Raw genomic sequence first — 16,145 nt, 5'->3', positions numbered from 1 at the left:
AATCCAGCCAGGGCGGGGCATTACAAATCCGTTCGCTGGCTTGTGAATATGGCTCTTTGCAAATGAGAGGGGCTCCAGTAACTGTAGGTCAGGGGCCAGCTGGATGCTGCCCCGCACATTGCTGGAGCCTGGCAAACAGACCAGGATCAGAGTGCTGAACGACAGCCCCAAGGGGCCTGAAAGCAGCATGTGGACTCTGGGAGGGGCCTGACCAACATATGCACAGATGTCTTGTCTGACTGCTCCCCAGCTCTCAGGTAGGAGTGCCCCTATGTCACGGGCCTGCTCCTTCCCCTGCCCGGCTCGCTTGTCAGCGCGCCCCTGGCTGGCGAATGTGGGAATCCGAAGAAGGGCTACGGCTTGTTATACATTCAGGGCAGGAGACTGAGGAGGGGGTGGGAAAACCCAGTGGGCTGGAGGTGAAATAAGCAGCTCCATGGAACCGTTCAAGGCCCGGAGGCGTGAGACAAGGGGAAGGAGAAGGAACCCTCAGGAGCCATGGGAGAGGACAGGCATTGTGGGAGCAGATGGATCCAGGTCATTGGATCCAGTGCCCATGAAATATGGGAGTAGAGACTGCCCCAGTGAGGTGGTGATCAGGAGCTGAGCTGCCATGTGGTGTCCCTCATGCTGACTTTACTGTGTGAGGGGGGTGCTGGCCCCACAGGGCAGCTGTGTGTGTGACATGCCGGAGAGCCAGCAGAGACCCAGAGCCCAGGACAATACCTGGTCGAAAGACAGAGAAGATGAAAGAGCCCTGGGTGCTCTCAGGAGTGGCTCCTTTAAGTGATTATGAAAACTCTTGATGAGCAGCATCTGCCACGGAGCTCGCCAGGAGAAAGGAGCCTGGAGCAGCACAGGGCAGCGTCTCACGCTAAGAGTCGTGCACTAGCAAGAAGAGAGAGCTCTCAGTAGCGAGAGCGCAGACAGAGCCTCCCAGGCACTCGGGCTCCCCAATCGCACTGGGTGCAGGGGGAGCATTAGCTTGAAAAATGAGCCTTGTTTTCTTTACTCTCAGCTCCACCGTGATGCGATCACACTTCTCTCCTTTCTAACAGAGCCTAACCAGCTCTGGACTGTGCACGGCGGTTGACAAGATTCAGCTCTGTTCCATTCAGAGACTCTTGCAAACCAGAAGCATGAGTTACGCATCGTTTGGGTTTTTAGTAAAGTTCTGCTGAAAATAGTCCAAGCAAATGCTCAGCCAGTTGGCTGCTCTGTGCGCTGCCTTAGCTCTGCTTTTTGTACGTCCTTCAACAGTTCTTACTGCACCTCTGCAGAGTGCTCACACAGACAATGTTTCCAAAAGGGGCCACAGATTTTGGGTGCCCAAGTCAAGACACCAGCCCCCTGGGTGTCATCAGTCATGCTGAGCACCCCAGCGCCAGCCAAAGTCTGGGGGAGCGGTGGGGTCTCAGAACATGGGAAAGTCAAGCCCCAGGTGTCTTGAGAAAAATCTGAGACACCCACATTGGAAACCCCTTTGAAACTGATCCCTTCCCGCCCGGAACGAGAGACATGGGAACAACTAGGAGCATTTCGTAGGTTTGGCTCAGAAGCACTCACCTGAACTTCTCCCCTTTGCACAAATACAAATGATGGGTGTGCAAACACGCTGAGCACAAATGTGGTATTTATTCACTCCAGCGTGTGAGAATAATTTCCACCACAATCTGCTCAGTTCTCTTTCCTCCGAGGGCTAGATAAGGTGTGACCCCTGGTCCGGGATGGTGGAGTGGCAGGAAGGAGAACACTCCATGCACAACCTGCACCATCAGGGATCCTATTTTACTGGAAAAATCTTTATATTAATAACAAAGTGCAGTTCAGCTTTACTGTCCAGCACCACCTGCTGGCAAGCCTGTCAAATCTCAAGGCCTTCTCCTGCAAACCTGCACGTGTGTAAGGTTACTTGAGTAGTGCCAAGGGGGTCACTCAGCTGTGGAATTTCATCTATCAGTATTTGCAGGATTGGGCCCATAACTGGTCAATTTTTCCATCTGCTCTCGTTGCTCAGTCCGGGGACGGGGGCGGAGATGGAGTGTTGATTTCCCTTTAAGCAGGACCCCCTCTTCAGTGACAATCCCCACAAAACTCATCCTCTGCTGGCTGGTTTTGGTGCAGCCCACGCACTAAGAACTTCTGGGGAGATTATCCCTCCTTTCGAAAACCTTTTCTTCCCCTAGCTCCTTGAGTTACCGATTGGCAGCATCCCTCCGTACGCATGCTCTGCCTTGCCAGGATCTGAAGTGAACAGGTTTGCCTTAAATTCTTTTAATCAAACCTCTTGCTGGTTGATCCCAAGCAATAGAGATGAGGATTTTCAAAGGTGCCCAACTCCCATGGGATTTGGGCTCATCATTCCCTTGGGCTGCTTTGGAAATCCCAGCCTTAGTGCATCAATCCTCTGGATCAGGTCAGCTCCCAACCAGCCTCCCTTTATTCTCTCATTCCTCTCCTGCCTGATGGCAACACTGCGACATTTGTCACCTGACACCAATGCTGCGCTTTGCTGCCCTTTCCCCTGGATTCTGGAGCTCTACATTGAATGGGCAGAGGTGTGAGAGTGGTGAGTGATCTGGGATGCCTTCATTTTTGGATGTCCAAGTCTGAGACACCTAGGCCCAGATCTTCAAATGTATTCAAGGCACCTAACTCTCATTGGAATCACTGGGAATTAGGCACCTAAATACCTTTGAGGACCTGGGTCCTGGTGCATGATTTTCAGAGGAGCCCCACAGGCTCCTACTGGCTTTATCTGGACTTGCTGATGCTTGGTATCCACTTGGAGGTAATCAAACTCTGTGGCCACTTTGCAAAAGTGTGACGTCCGTGTGTTCAGAGACATGTTGCTGGGCTGCAATTTAAATTTCCTGGATATGTTCACACCTAGTCTTTCAGAAGTCACCACTCTAGTAGGCACAGGACCTACAGATACAGGTTCTTACACCACATGGTTCAGCATCACCTACACACACTCTGTAGGTACGCTATCAAGTGTGCACAGCAGTTCCTGTAATCTGTACGGTCGCTGCGTCGGGGTCTTGGCAAGAGGCGTGGCAGAAAGTGGTTCATCCTTCACAACTGCAGCTGTTTTAGGGGTGATGCCTGCCTGGTCCTTCTGCCCGGATCCCCATGAGAAGGACAAGGCAGCATGTTTTCAGGCTGCCTCAACATGTCCCTACTATGGACGCATCCCACAGTGGAATTTCTTAGAGCTAATGCTCTTTTTACTTTGCCCAGCATTCTCGCCCGAGACCAATGTTCCCAACAGGTTGCTCTCGATAACTTCCCGTGCCACTCGTGGCTACTAGTTTTGTGTACCCATGGAGCTCAGCTCTCCCTCTAATATTGCACCGAACCCACACGTAGACGCCCTGGCCTTTTATACCTGCTATAATCCAGCAGTTTTTCTCCTGTCTATAGTCTACAGATGTGGAGGTTGCAAGTCAAATTCAGCACTGGTGTAAGGCAATTCAACCTCCAATGATGTTAATGGGAATTTACTCACAGAGGTGAATTTGGCCCTGTACATTTCAGCTAAACCATTTATCTTAGGGAAACGAAAAGTGTGTTACACTTTTATGAGCCACTGAAAGTGCATTTCAGCAATCTTTGCTTCAGGAGCCCCAGAGTTCTGTAGCAGCGTATCCCAGTGGTGCCCCAGGTGGAGGGGCAGCCGGGGCAAATGGTGCTGTGACCACAGGGAATATGTTCCTATATGGCAGAGCGCAGGAGAGTCCCCCGAGAACACGACTTCTGGTGGCTCAGGCTCACATACTTTGTGGATAAAAGAGAGGGAAGACTCCCCAGCCGAGGGAGACCGGGGTCCCTGTGGAAGCAGAGGTCTTGAGTGACTGGAACTGTACACAGTATTCCAAAGGAGGTTTTACCAGTGCCATGTACAATGGCGTTAATACTTCTCTATCTCTACTGGAAATGCCTCACCTGATACATCCTACAAACATATTTGCCTTTTTCACAGACACATCACACTGTTAGCTCATAGTAATCCTATGATTAGGGTGACCAGATGTTCTGATTTTATAGGGACAGTCCCTATTTTGGGGTCTTTTTCTTATATAGGCTCCTATTACCCCCCACCCCTGTCCCAATTTTTCACATTTGCTGTCTGGTCACCCTACCTATGATCAGCCCACACACCCCAGTCTCTCTCCTCCTCTGTCGCTTCCAACTGATGAGCCCCCTGCTTGTGCATTGTTCACTGAGAAATTTAGATTTTTTCAAATATGTTTGTTAGTCATAATCATTTTAAGGACATGTCTTGGGGAGGTGATTCAGTCCATTAGGGGTTTGTCCACTATTTGCTTTGATTACACCTTTAATGATGTGCTATGTGGCATTCACTGTCCGATTGGTCACCCTACAGTGGTCACCCCATAGGGGCATTTCTACCCCTAGGTTGGAATTTTTAGAGCTGGTTGAAAGTTTTTCAATGGAAAAGATTTTTTCCTCAGAAAAATAAATTTGTAATTGACATTTTTTACAACAATTATCAACACTGTTAACAATTTTTAGGATTTTTTTGCAAAAATGTTCATGTTAATTTCAAAACAAATTCTATTGAATGATTCTTGAATTCGTTATCAAAATGGTTATTCACATAACTGGGGTTTTGGTAACCAATAAACAGAACACTTTTGGTAATGAATTTAATTTATCTTCAAGTTTGATTTAAATTTATATTTATCATTATATATGTTTATATTTATCAAAATAGTTATCCACATTTGTCATTTACCAAAAACTGGATTTTCAGTACACAGCAAATTGTAATAATTATTTTGATAAAACAAAAACTGTGAAAAAAATTCTTGAAAACTACGTCTATTTTGAATTCTGCAAGATGAAAATAAGTCCAACATTTTTGTAAACATTTGTTTTCAGTTTTGAACCAGCTTTAGAAAATACTATTAACAGGAGAAATTAAACAGCCTTTAAGATGTGCTCAGACCCCATTCTAGCATGAACCCTTTGGCACCCCCATAGAGTCACACCAGTCTCTGCTTTCCACCAACATTCTTGTAAACAGAAAACAACAACAAAATAAAACAACAAAACCACTCATGCAGGCATTCACAGGAAACAAAGAACAGGGTTTGCAAATTTTGTCCAAGCCAATTCATAGGTTTTATTCAAAAATTCACAAGTCCTTTTTGCACTGTTCATTCATCTCTAATGATCTACAGGAAGAAAATCTTTGTTATTTTCCCTATTCCTAAATGCTAAAACTGAACGTAGCATCCTCAAAGCATTACAGCCGTAAAAGCCATTCCCTCTCTCTTTCAGATATTTACTAGGTGAATGATCGCTTCCTCATCACCACTGGAAGCAGGGCTGAAAAAATAATGCACACTGAATAAATTATCGGATGAATTTTGCCTCATTTTCTATCTGAGCACAGAGCCCATTAATGAGATTACAACTGGAAGATTAGGAGGGGAGAGAGGAGTCTGTGAAATGATCTCTCCATTAAGCTGTGGTCCACATGATGCTCCCATTTAGGCACCACAATAAAGAGCCAAGTTTTCAAAAGAACACTAAACACTGAGCTCTTTTGAAAATATGACCCCAGCTGTGGGAAGGAGCTGACTACTTACAAATCTGGGCCTGAGCACTTTTGAAAATCTGCTCCTGTAAGCAAAGCCCATTAGGCAACTTGGAGAATCCCTCTGTTAGCTGTCTAGAGGGTTTCCCCCTGTTGCTCTATTTTACAAGTTAGATTTGTACAATGGGAATTACCAAGATCACTCTTCCCTTCTTCTTTGAAGACTGGTACCTGTATTTGCTATTCTCTAACTCAGGGCACCTCACCACTTTCCTTGATTTTTCAGAAATTGCTATCAGTAGCATTTTCTCTTCTCCCCTCACCCGCCCCCACCTCCCTTCTCCCCTATGACTGAAGGGGTGTTAATGGGCCACTTCGCCTTGAATGGTCCCCTGAAATATGGGTTAACTATTTATGCTGAACAATCTGTCGCACCTTGTATTTAGCTGTGACACTCTGAGCACATTTCCCAGATCGGAAGAAGAAGAGCTTGAAAACTTCCCACCAGAAGAAGTGAGTCCAATAAAAGATATGATCTCATCCACATTGTCTCTCTACTATCCTGGGACCAATATGGCTCCAACAACACCGTGAGTATCAGTAACACAGTAAATTTATCTGCTGCTTCTCTAAATACCCAGGCATGCATTTAATCCCAGACAGCTAATTTGGGCATGTTCAGATTATACAAATGCTTCCTCAGCTCAGGTGTGATTATGTTACGACTTTTGAAGCAGATTGCAGATTTGAAGCATTGATTGATATCAATGGGGATTTCTGATTAAAACCAGATGATAGAATATGGCCTATATTCTTTGTCAATAGTTATTTTTACAGGTTCTTCTGCACTCACTAATTGACCAAATTACTTTCCCCTCTTTTTCTGCCTGAAGATAGATTTTCAAACAAGTTCAGTATCTCTACTATTTCAGAGTGATCATTAATTTCTTCCTCTTCTATCAATGGATCTAGTGCTGGCCTGTCTCCGTAGTGTTTCCTTTTCCCCTGATATATTTGATAAATGCCCTCATTCCCCCATTGGCTGCGTTAACTCATTCTGATCACTGGCTGCCTGTAGCTTTTCCCTTCAAGCTTTAATTGACTCTCAGCTTTCCTGTTTACTTGCCTTTAACACTATCCTGGTCACTCCGGGTTCCTTGCACAGGAAGGGTATTATGGTTATGTCCAATACATCATAAATATGCAACATCACCGAGTCCTGATGCTGCATAGGAAGGTCTGAAACAAATCAGACCACGCTATAAGCCTAGGTTGGCAATACACAGGATGAACCCAGGATAACTGCACAATCACGGCTCTTGGGCGTGGAGTAGTCTGCATAGCCCAGTCGCCTTTGTTCCTGGAGCACCATCCTCTGCCTTTGGGACTCTATTGGGGTGCTGTGATCTCCACATGAGTGCAGAAAGCAGCTAGCAGTTAGCACCTTGCTTATCCATCTGGAGAGGCTGTGATGGGTAAATATGCTCCAGGCTGCAATCAGAGCGGATGGAGGAGAAAGCTGGGCAGCTTAAATGGAGCTGCTTCCCTTTTACAGAGATGCCAAGAGGCTACATTTAGGTGCACCACTTATCAGTCACTCCCTGCCGCAAAGGGAAGCACGCATGGGATGTCCCACAAGAGATGCGATGAGGGACACAGACAAAGATATGCATGCACACACCTATCTACACAGACAGACATAATGCCCTCCCCAAAGTCCCTTAGGGGATGCAGTGGTATTATAAACACATTCATGCCTGTAGCGGTAGCACTTTAAACACTGCTGTCAGTTTGAAAGACTCCACTGGTTTGACAGATCTTTCCTAAACTTGAGAGGAAGAATGCAGGGCTGCTGGTAGCTCTCAGGCCAGAGGAAACACTGTAAGTACAGTGGGTTGAAAATGTTTTGACAGAACAATTTTCCATATGAACTTGCAGATTTGTCAAAAATCAAAATATTTTGTAGGAACACATCATTACTGAAGAAATGTTTGATAGGAAAAAGTCAAGATGAATCTTGCAACTGTTTTATTTCATTTTGAAAAGGTCGAAACGTTAAGTTTCAGTGAGATAAAAATGTTTCGTTTCAGTTTTATTGTTTTGATTCGTTTCATTTTGACTATTTATTAATTACATTATATTATCCAAACAGAACATTTCATTTTATTGAAACATTATGGGTCCATGATGCTGAAGCAAAAGTTTTCAGAATTTTTGCTCTGTGGGAAATTTTGGCTTTTAGTTCTGATTTGGAACAAAAATGATTTTTCAAAATGTCAGAATTTCCTGCACAACAGAAAAAGAATTTGTCTTCTCCAAACAGCTTGTTTGAAGTTCATCACTGAACAAGTCATATCAGCCCCCCCACTCACAACACACATCCGACAGCCCCAATCCTGCAAAGACCTAGCTCAGGGGAACTACTGACAGGCATTAAGTTACCCACAACTGTCAGTCTTTGCAAGATTGGGACCACATACGTAGGCAGAATCCTTGAGCGTGGGGAAGGGCCCTGCAGGTGAAAAATTGAGCTCTTGTTCAATCCCTTTGGAAAGAGAGGGCTTGTTAGGTTTTGGTGGAATGGAAGGAAGAGCAGCCTGGGGCAACCTCTCCATCTTACACACACAAACACACCAAAGACCATCTGCACGCACACACCCAATGTGTGCATGTTAAACTAATTGATGCAGATGTGACTGAGAAGGACTCTCTGCTCTGCAGCTGCACTTTCCACCTTCTGGATTTACACCAGGTTCTAGCGCTCAGAATAAAATCAACTAGATCTCTGAACAATTCACCCCTCACACAGTGCACACAGGGGCAGTGATGCCAGGTGCCCACCGTGCCCAGCAGGTTGGTCACTCGGGGATGGTGGGAAGCATTCCAGGGAGCGGTGTCACTCTGGCACAGAGGCTCCGGTGGGCTGTGGCTTGCCCGACTACATGTGGGATGCAGACACCTGAGGGCCCAGATTACAGGCTACAGATTATGGTGGCTAAATGCAAATTAGACCCTCCGGTGCCAGGAATGGAGCCCAGTGCCCGGCAACTGCTCTCTGTACCCTACCATGGCAAAGCCAAGCCACAGAGAGGTTGGGAGCAGCCACCTCATTCACACCCGAGGAAGAGAGTTTGGGGAGAGAGCTACATGGGCTTTGATTCTTATTGTAGTGTCTGAGTCTGGAGCAGTATTAGGATGTGTGTGGGGAGGGGAACGCTGGTGGGAGAGGGTTAGACTAAGGTGGAGTGGCCAAGGTCCTTACAGGATGAGTGGCTAGGACAAAGGAGGGAGTGGGAAGGGGGATGGGAAGTCTGTGGAGAGAGGGCTGAGCCAGGGTGGGGTCAAAGGAATCCAGACAGGACTATGTGCAAGGGTGCTGGGCCAATGTGTGTAATGGGGGTGCTGAGAGCCATTGAACCAAACTGTAAACCCTGTATAGAATGGAAACCACACCACTGCCGCACCCCCGGCTGCAAGTGGTTTCCATTATATCCAGGGTTTTCAGTTGGTTCAATGGCTCTCAGCAATAAAAATTGTTCCAGCCCCCCTGCCTATGACTCTGAAGCAGGATGATGCGGTTGGGTAGGGGGCCTGAAAGCGGGCACATGAGGGTGCTGAGCTGCAAAACGTGGGCAGTAAAAACCCAACCGCAAAATTGTCCCTCTCTAGAACAATCCAGCCCTAACAGACCTACCCCCGCCCAGTATAACCCTGCTCCAGGGAACTACCCCCATTCTAGGAAACTATCCCCACCCAGTATAATCCCATCCCGGGAACTACCCCCGCCCAGTATAACCCTGCCCCGGGAACTACCCCCGCCAAGTATAACCCTGCCCCGGGGAACTACCCCCGCCCAGTATAACCCTGCCCCGGGGAACTACCCCCACCCAGTATAACCCTGCCCCGGGGAACTACCCCCACCCAGTATAACCCGCCCCGGGGAACTACCCCCACCCAGCATAACCCTGCCCCGGGGAACTACCCCCGCCCAGCATAACCCTGCCCCGGGGAACTACCCCCGCCCAGTATAACCCTGCCCCGGGGAACTACCCCCGCCCAGTATAACCCTGCCCCGGGAACTACCCCCACCCAGTATAAGCCACCCCATACCGAGTGTAATCCTGGCTCCATACACACATGCCTGCCCAGTGTATCCTGGGTGCCACACACACACATAACCCTCGGGGGTAGGTCATAGCACTGTCAGGCACAGACATGGCTCCACAAAACCACCACTGCCCAGTGCACCCCAGGCTCCACTGACACATCACTGCCCTTTGTAGCTCTGGCCCCACGGATACATCACTGTCTTGTGTGCGGGCAGCGGAGCAGTCACATCCCTGCCCCCAGCTACCCTGGCACCAGGAACAGATCCTTGCTCAGTATAACCAGAGGAGCAGAAATACTTTGCAGCTGAATATAACTGTGCCACCATGGCTGAACCCCAGCCTCATATAACCCCAGTACCATGGGTACCCATTATACACTGGGCATCACAGGCTCATCAATGGCCGGGCATCCAAGACACATCAAGGCGCTTTGTATCCCCTGCATCCCAGACTGTCATATCCCTGGAATCACGGGCACATACGTGCTCAATATAATCTGAAAAGACTGGCAGAGTTCTGCCCATTGTAGTCCCAGAACCACAGTCACATCCCAGCCCAGTGTAACCCTGGCACTGTGCTAGTCCCTGGCACTACATTTATTGCCTGCTATGATTCTGGCAACACAGACCTTGCTGCCAGCTTTTACCCAGGCAGCATTGACACATCTCTGCCCCACAGAAATCTGGTACCATGGACATATCCCTGCCCCACATTACCCTGGCATCAGTCACACTCAGCTACCAAGGATATTGCAGCATCAGAATCAATCAGTGCCCAGCATGCCCACGGCACCGCTAACAGGCCACTGGTCAGCGTAACCCTGGAACCATAGACACTGGGATCGCTGTGGTCCCATGGACAACTCTGCCTGGTATTTTCCCAACACCACTGACAATGTGCTGCCCAGTCTAACCCTGCCAACACAGACCTAACCCTGCCTGGCATTCCCCCGCATTACTCCAATATCGCTGACATCACAGACTCCACACTGCCCAGTACCATATCTCCCCATCACATGATCCACGCGTACCCCAGTCCCCACAGTCCAGCATTCCCCAGTGTGAGCCCCGCAGCAACAAATCAAAGCTCTCCCACCATTTCAAAGCTGCAAACAAGCGGTGGGGTTTGGGGCAAGGGTCTGGGGTCTGAGGACGAGGGCAGATGAATGCATGAGAGTCAGGTAGTCCCTGCTGGATCAGAATCCAGTCCCTGGTCCCAGAGAAGTTAGCAGTGTGAGTGAGAAGCCTGCCAATGGTCTCAACTCTTGGTACCTCTGTAGCTGATCAAAGGGTGGGGGGCCTGCCCCTGTCTGAGCAGCCGGGCAACCAGCAGTGCTGCGAGATCTGCGGTGTGGGGAAACGGGCACATGGGGCCAGGGGATGAATGTGGGTAAAGGGATGAGTGAAGCTGGGCTGCGGGAGAGCTCACCTGGCCATGAGACAGAGCTAGTCTGGCAGGGACACAGAAAGCCTCCCAGCTGGGGAACCCAGCCCAGCACACAGCTATCTCCAGTGGTGCTTGCTCAAACACCTGCCAGCCCGGGAGCCATTTGCGTGAGGATGGGTTCAACAGGGACTCTGCTAAGACCTGAGCTGCCCCGGTGGCACAGCAGGGTAAGGGCCCCTGCGCACGGGCCACCCCTGGGGCAACAAGGGGTCAGCTGAAGCCTGGTAAGGATATGGCGACACTGCAGGCCTGGGAGACAGACTCACGCTAGCAGGGCTCAAGCTAGCACAGGGAAAACAGCCATGTGGATGGTGCGGCTCCGGCTGCAGCTCGGTCTCCCACACGCATCCCACCCCCTAGGCGTGAGTCCCTGGCAGGGGGAGACTCAGGGGAAAGGGCAGCCCAGCCCCACGTTGAGCCACAGGGCCAGGGTGACAGGACTCTGTCGATACAGGGCTTGCACATTGTTATCTGAGCAAGACAGTGACCGATCCCCCAGGGTGAGCTGGTGGCAATGCCCCGACTGCTGGGGGGCCCAGATCCACAGTGGTGTTGGCCAAGGTGAGATGTGGGGAAGAACTCCAGCGGCAGTCGCGTACCTTTCCCACACCACAGCCGGACCGCAGCACATCCAGCACTGCCTCCTCTCCAGAGGGCCTTTCCCAGGGGGCAGGCTGCCTGAGGCCGTGCCCCTAGGGACCTGCTCTTCTCCCTCCATACTAAGCTGGTTCCCAGCCAGCACGCTCCAGAGGCAGCTGAATTTCCAGCCCCCGCCTCACTCTCCTCCCTGTGCTGTAAAGAAGCCAGCACATGGGGACGTTCCCAGGAGCACAAGGCAATGGAGAGCAGCTTCCCTGGTTTCGCTGCCTGGGAGCTGAGATGCTCTGTCTGGGGGCAGGGTTAGCTGAGCTCAGGTGCCCAGCGCTGGGGTTAGTGTAGCCGCAGTGCTGCCCAGGCTCGCTGGCTGCTGCCCTTCGTGTGGCTGCTGAGAGGGCAGGGACAGCCCAGCAGGCAGCTCTGTGTAACGGGAGCTGGCACTGGGCTCTGGGGGCAGGGAGCTCCAAAGTGTGTGTGGTGGGGGCAGCAAAGGGTCACACACCCAGCAAACAATGTAATTAAAATGGAGCTGGGTGGCCACAGGGCACTGTCTGACCCAAGCTGCAGGTCCCAGATTATGAGCCATCCACCCCCGCCCCCCCCCATGCACTTTTTTCCAGACCACTTTAAACACCACCTTTGAGTAAGAGGAGAAAGTTAGCACTTGGGCTCCACTGCTAGGATTCCCCTATGGCAAAGAGAAGCAAGAAACCAGCCAGGTAGCTGGGCAGCAGGGGGGTCAGGGACAGGGGTGATGGACCAAGGGGTAGAAAAACCCGCATAGAGATGAGGAAACTGGGCAGCAAGGCTAGACGAGTGCTGGGCCACAGGGAATGGGGAGAACCACTGCTCTCAGGGTGGGGATGTTTGGCCACCCAGTGTGGAGGGTGCCAGGTGAGGCTGGCAGATGGGGCAGCAGGGAAGGGGAGAAAGGCTGGGGAAGATGGTAGCTGGGGCAGCAGGGATCTCATGGAAAGGCAGCCCAGACCCTGTGGTCAGCGCTGTGGGGGCGATAGGCAGCTGGAGGGTCAGAGATGGCGCAAGGATGCCAAGGCTGCAGGGGACAGAGGCAGCAGGAATGGTACTGCCAGCGCCCAGGGGAGCCGGGCGGGGCCGGGCAGGGGAGCTGCGCTGCAGGGTCCCTGGAGGCTTCACAGCTGGCCACGCTGGAAGTTTCTGCCATTCCCTCTGGCCGCGTACCCCGGGGGTGCCCGTCTGCACCGCCCGCTCTGTCCCTCCAACGCCCCAGCACTGACCGCCCCAGCCCCACGGTCCGGCGCGCAGATGCGCGGCTCCGGTTTGCGCCGTAGCGCGGGCAGCGGAGACCGCCGCGGTTCCGGCTGCTCCGCCCGGCCCGGCAGGCCCTTGGCATGTGCCACGAAGTCCTCTTGCCCGGCGCTGAAGTTGGGCCGCAGAACTCGGGCACTCGGGCGCCCGGCGGAGCGAGCGGTGCCAGCCCGGCCCCTGGCCGCCCTCGCCGGGCCACCCGGCTCCTACCTTCGCTGGTGGCGGCCGAGGCACAGGCGGCGATGGCGAGGAGCAGCGAGAGCGGGGGCGGCCGGGCCATGGTCCGCGGCGCGGCGGGGGCCGGGGCAGCCCGCCTGGCCGCGCTCCTGCGGGCGCTGGCGCGGGGCGTTCGGCGGAGCCCAGCCGAGCCAGCGGCACTTTCACACTCTTGCTCGCGTACACCCAGGCAAGCTGCATGGGGGGCGGGAGCGAACTGCCCGTCACCGCCTAGAAGCCAATGGGATTCCTGGGTTTCAGAGAGCCCCCCTTGTTACGGCGGATCCATCCTCGGGCCGGGCTCCCTCTACCCCGGGCTCGTGCTGCTGAAAGCGACCCCGGCGCTCGCTGGCTCCGGCTCAGCGCGGGGCAGGCTGCCGGGACGCCCAGTGTTACAGCCACCGCCTCCTTGGCAGGGGCCGCAAGGTGGCTGCGCTGCTCCTGTCCCGGGCGGACCGTGCCCGGGACGCGCAGCAGGGCAAGGGCTGGCTGGGAGAGAGAGGCAGTGGATGGACGCTGGACAGAAGAAGCCGAGCTCTCAAGGCGATCCCTCCTGTGGCGAGCCCGGGCTGGGGTGCGGGGGGGGGGGGGGGGGGGCTTTGGGAGAGGCTGGAAAGTTCTTGCAAAGGTTCTCCTGAGTCCCAGGCTAGCGTTTCTTCCGCAGCTGAGGGGGAGGGAGTGGCCCTCCAGGATAAATCCCACACGTCTGGGGATGGGCCAGAGCACTCCAGCGGGGTGGACTCTATGGGAGGGTTTTCTCTGAGCCCAGCACCCTGCTGCACAGAGATGCACACTCCGGGCTCTCACTCTGGTGCGTCTCTTGTTCTCTTTGGCCTGGTCTAGACGGGGAGCAAGGTGTTAACTGACAGGGTAGAATGAAGTGCAATTTAAAAAGGTGTCAGCCCAACTACCCTGTTTCGAAACGTGTCTGTACTAGGAGCGAACACACTCTAGAGCAGCGCTGAATCAACACGTGTTAGCTAGGACCTTTCCCTGGCCTGGCCACGATTCCAGACGAAAGGCCATTCTGCCAGAAGGGACAGGGCAGCACTTTGCCTACAGACTGGTCTTGCAACTGCTGCTCCAGCCACTGTCACGGCAGCATGCTGGCTGGTAATGCGGGTGCTGTAGTGTTTGCACGGTGCAGTGATCCGATGGTGCTGGGAGAACGCAGACGCTGGCAGATACAATGGTCAGCCCTGAAAACCCAGCATTTGCCAACAGCTGCCACAGTTGTTTCCTGGACTAAGTATGCTCTCCGATCTGTGCGAGGAGTAACCATTGGCAAATCCTGACATCTGAATGCATTGTTGTTGTGACTTAGTATTTAATGTGCTCAGTATTGTCAGCTAGACACAAACTGCAGACAGGCCTGTCCCAGATTGCTTAGCCTGGACAAGACAGCTGCAGACAGCCGGACCCAGCCAGATGCGGACAGGGGGCGCTAGGAAGCCCAGAAAAGGGAATGGCTGAGACCTTTAGTCCAATGATTAATGTCCCATTTTAAGCCTATTTCAGCACATAGCATCAGCTGCGGTGCCACTCCTAGGACCCACTCCGGTCCTCACCCCAGTCCGAATGGGTAGCGTAGAACATGAGTCTTTTGGGGGGATCTGAGGAGACACCATTGCTCATGAAGGAGGGGCTGCTTTTCAACTCTTCCCTCTGCAGTACGTACTTCTGTAGTGTGGGGCCAGTCCATCGTGGAGTAATCCCACGGCCACCCGGACAGCTGCACCAGGGACAGTGAGACCATCCACCAGCTCAGGCTCACTTACTGAGATACAAAATCTTTCTCTTCCTCTTGAATGTCGGGGGCAGGGCAGATCCCTCCTGCCTCAGTGGGGAGTCCCCTCTTGTCCTGGGTTAGGTACTGGGACTGGGAGGACCGCTGTTGTCTGGGTCTCAGGGAATAGAGACCTGGCTGGCCCACTCCTCCAACTGATGCTGCTTCTCTTGTTGGTGAAGGCATTTCCCTTCAGAGGGCCCTGGAGACTTTTATAGTCCATCCACAGCAGGTGAATGGGAGTGCTCCAGCCTCACAAGGTGCTGTGTGTGGGGGCTGACAGGGTCCTGGTGCTCAGGGCCGGTTCCCTGCTGCTGGATGCAACACCACCATTGGGGGGAGGGATAGCTCAGTGGTTTGAGCATTGGCCTGCTAAACCCAGGGTTAAATCCTTGAGGGGGCCATTTAGGGATCTGGAGCAAAAATTGGGGATTGGTCCTGCTTTGAGCAGGGGGTTGGACTAGATGATCTCCTGAGGTCCCTTCCAATCCTGATATTCTATGATTGGCTTCCTGAGGGCCTGATCCACTTCGAACACCTCCTAGGGGAGGTGCTCTTGCTGCAGAGAATGCTAGCCCTTCCTCTCCCAGTGCAGGTTCAACAATTCCCCCTTCAGTGAAATGAATCCGGAATCTGTCTAGGCATTTCCTCTGCACTCAGCATTGGAATGGCCTTGAGGTACCAGTCCCCACCAACTTGTTCGTGGCCTGTCGCCCTGGGTAGCTGGCTGTCTGGAGATGTGCCGTAGAGCAACTGTGTCATCAGGGGCTTCATGGGATCAGCCTTCAGTTTAAGTCTGGGTCAGGGCTATAGCCATGGTCAGGTTTAGGGGCAGGGCCACATTTGTGCTCAGGAACAGAGAGAATTAAAGGTAGGGACAGTGTCAGGATTAGTCCTTAGGGTTAGGATCAGGATTAGGGCTCTAGCTGGATGGAGTTAGAGTTCAGATCATGCTAGAGGGGAATTTGGAGCTGTCTCACTGCGATGAGGCTCAGGGTGCTTCCCCCTAGTGGTGCTGGCCTAGGTAGGGTCAGGTGATCAGTGCCCTCAACCCCCATCATTTATTACGAGGATCCGGGGATCCCTTTTCCTATTGGAGTTGCCTGTTCCCCAGGCACTGGGTAGGGCTGAGCTG

The 16,145-nt window shown here is 52.2% G+C and overlaps 1 protein-coding gene across 2 annotated transcripts in view; it reads right to left on the bottom strand.

The window, feature by feature from the left end:
• Positions 1 to 13,276, bottom strand: part of EPHA8 (EPH receptor A8) — a 136,318-nt gene extending 123,042 nt beyond the window's left edge. For both annotated transcript variants that reach the window (XM_074934118.1, XM_074934117.1), the window contains exon 1: positions 13,219 to 13,276. The gene's annotated coding sequence lies outside the window, so the exon portion shown is untranslated. The remainder of the gene's footprint in view (positions 1 to 13,218) is intronic.
• Positions 13,277 to 16,145: the final 2,869 nt, after the last annotated feature.

This window comes from Natator depressus, chromosome 18 (genome assembly GCF_965152275.1).
Source record: "Natator depressus isolate rNatDep1 chromosome 18, rNatDep2.hap1, whole genome shotgun sequence".
NCBI lineage: Eukaryota > Metazoa > Chordata > Testudines > Cheloniidae > Natator > Natator depressus.
This window is presented reverse-complemented; position numbering and strand designations above follow the sequence as displayed.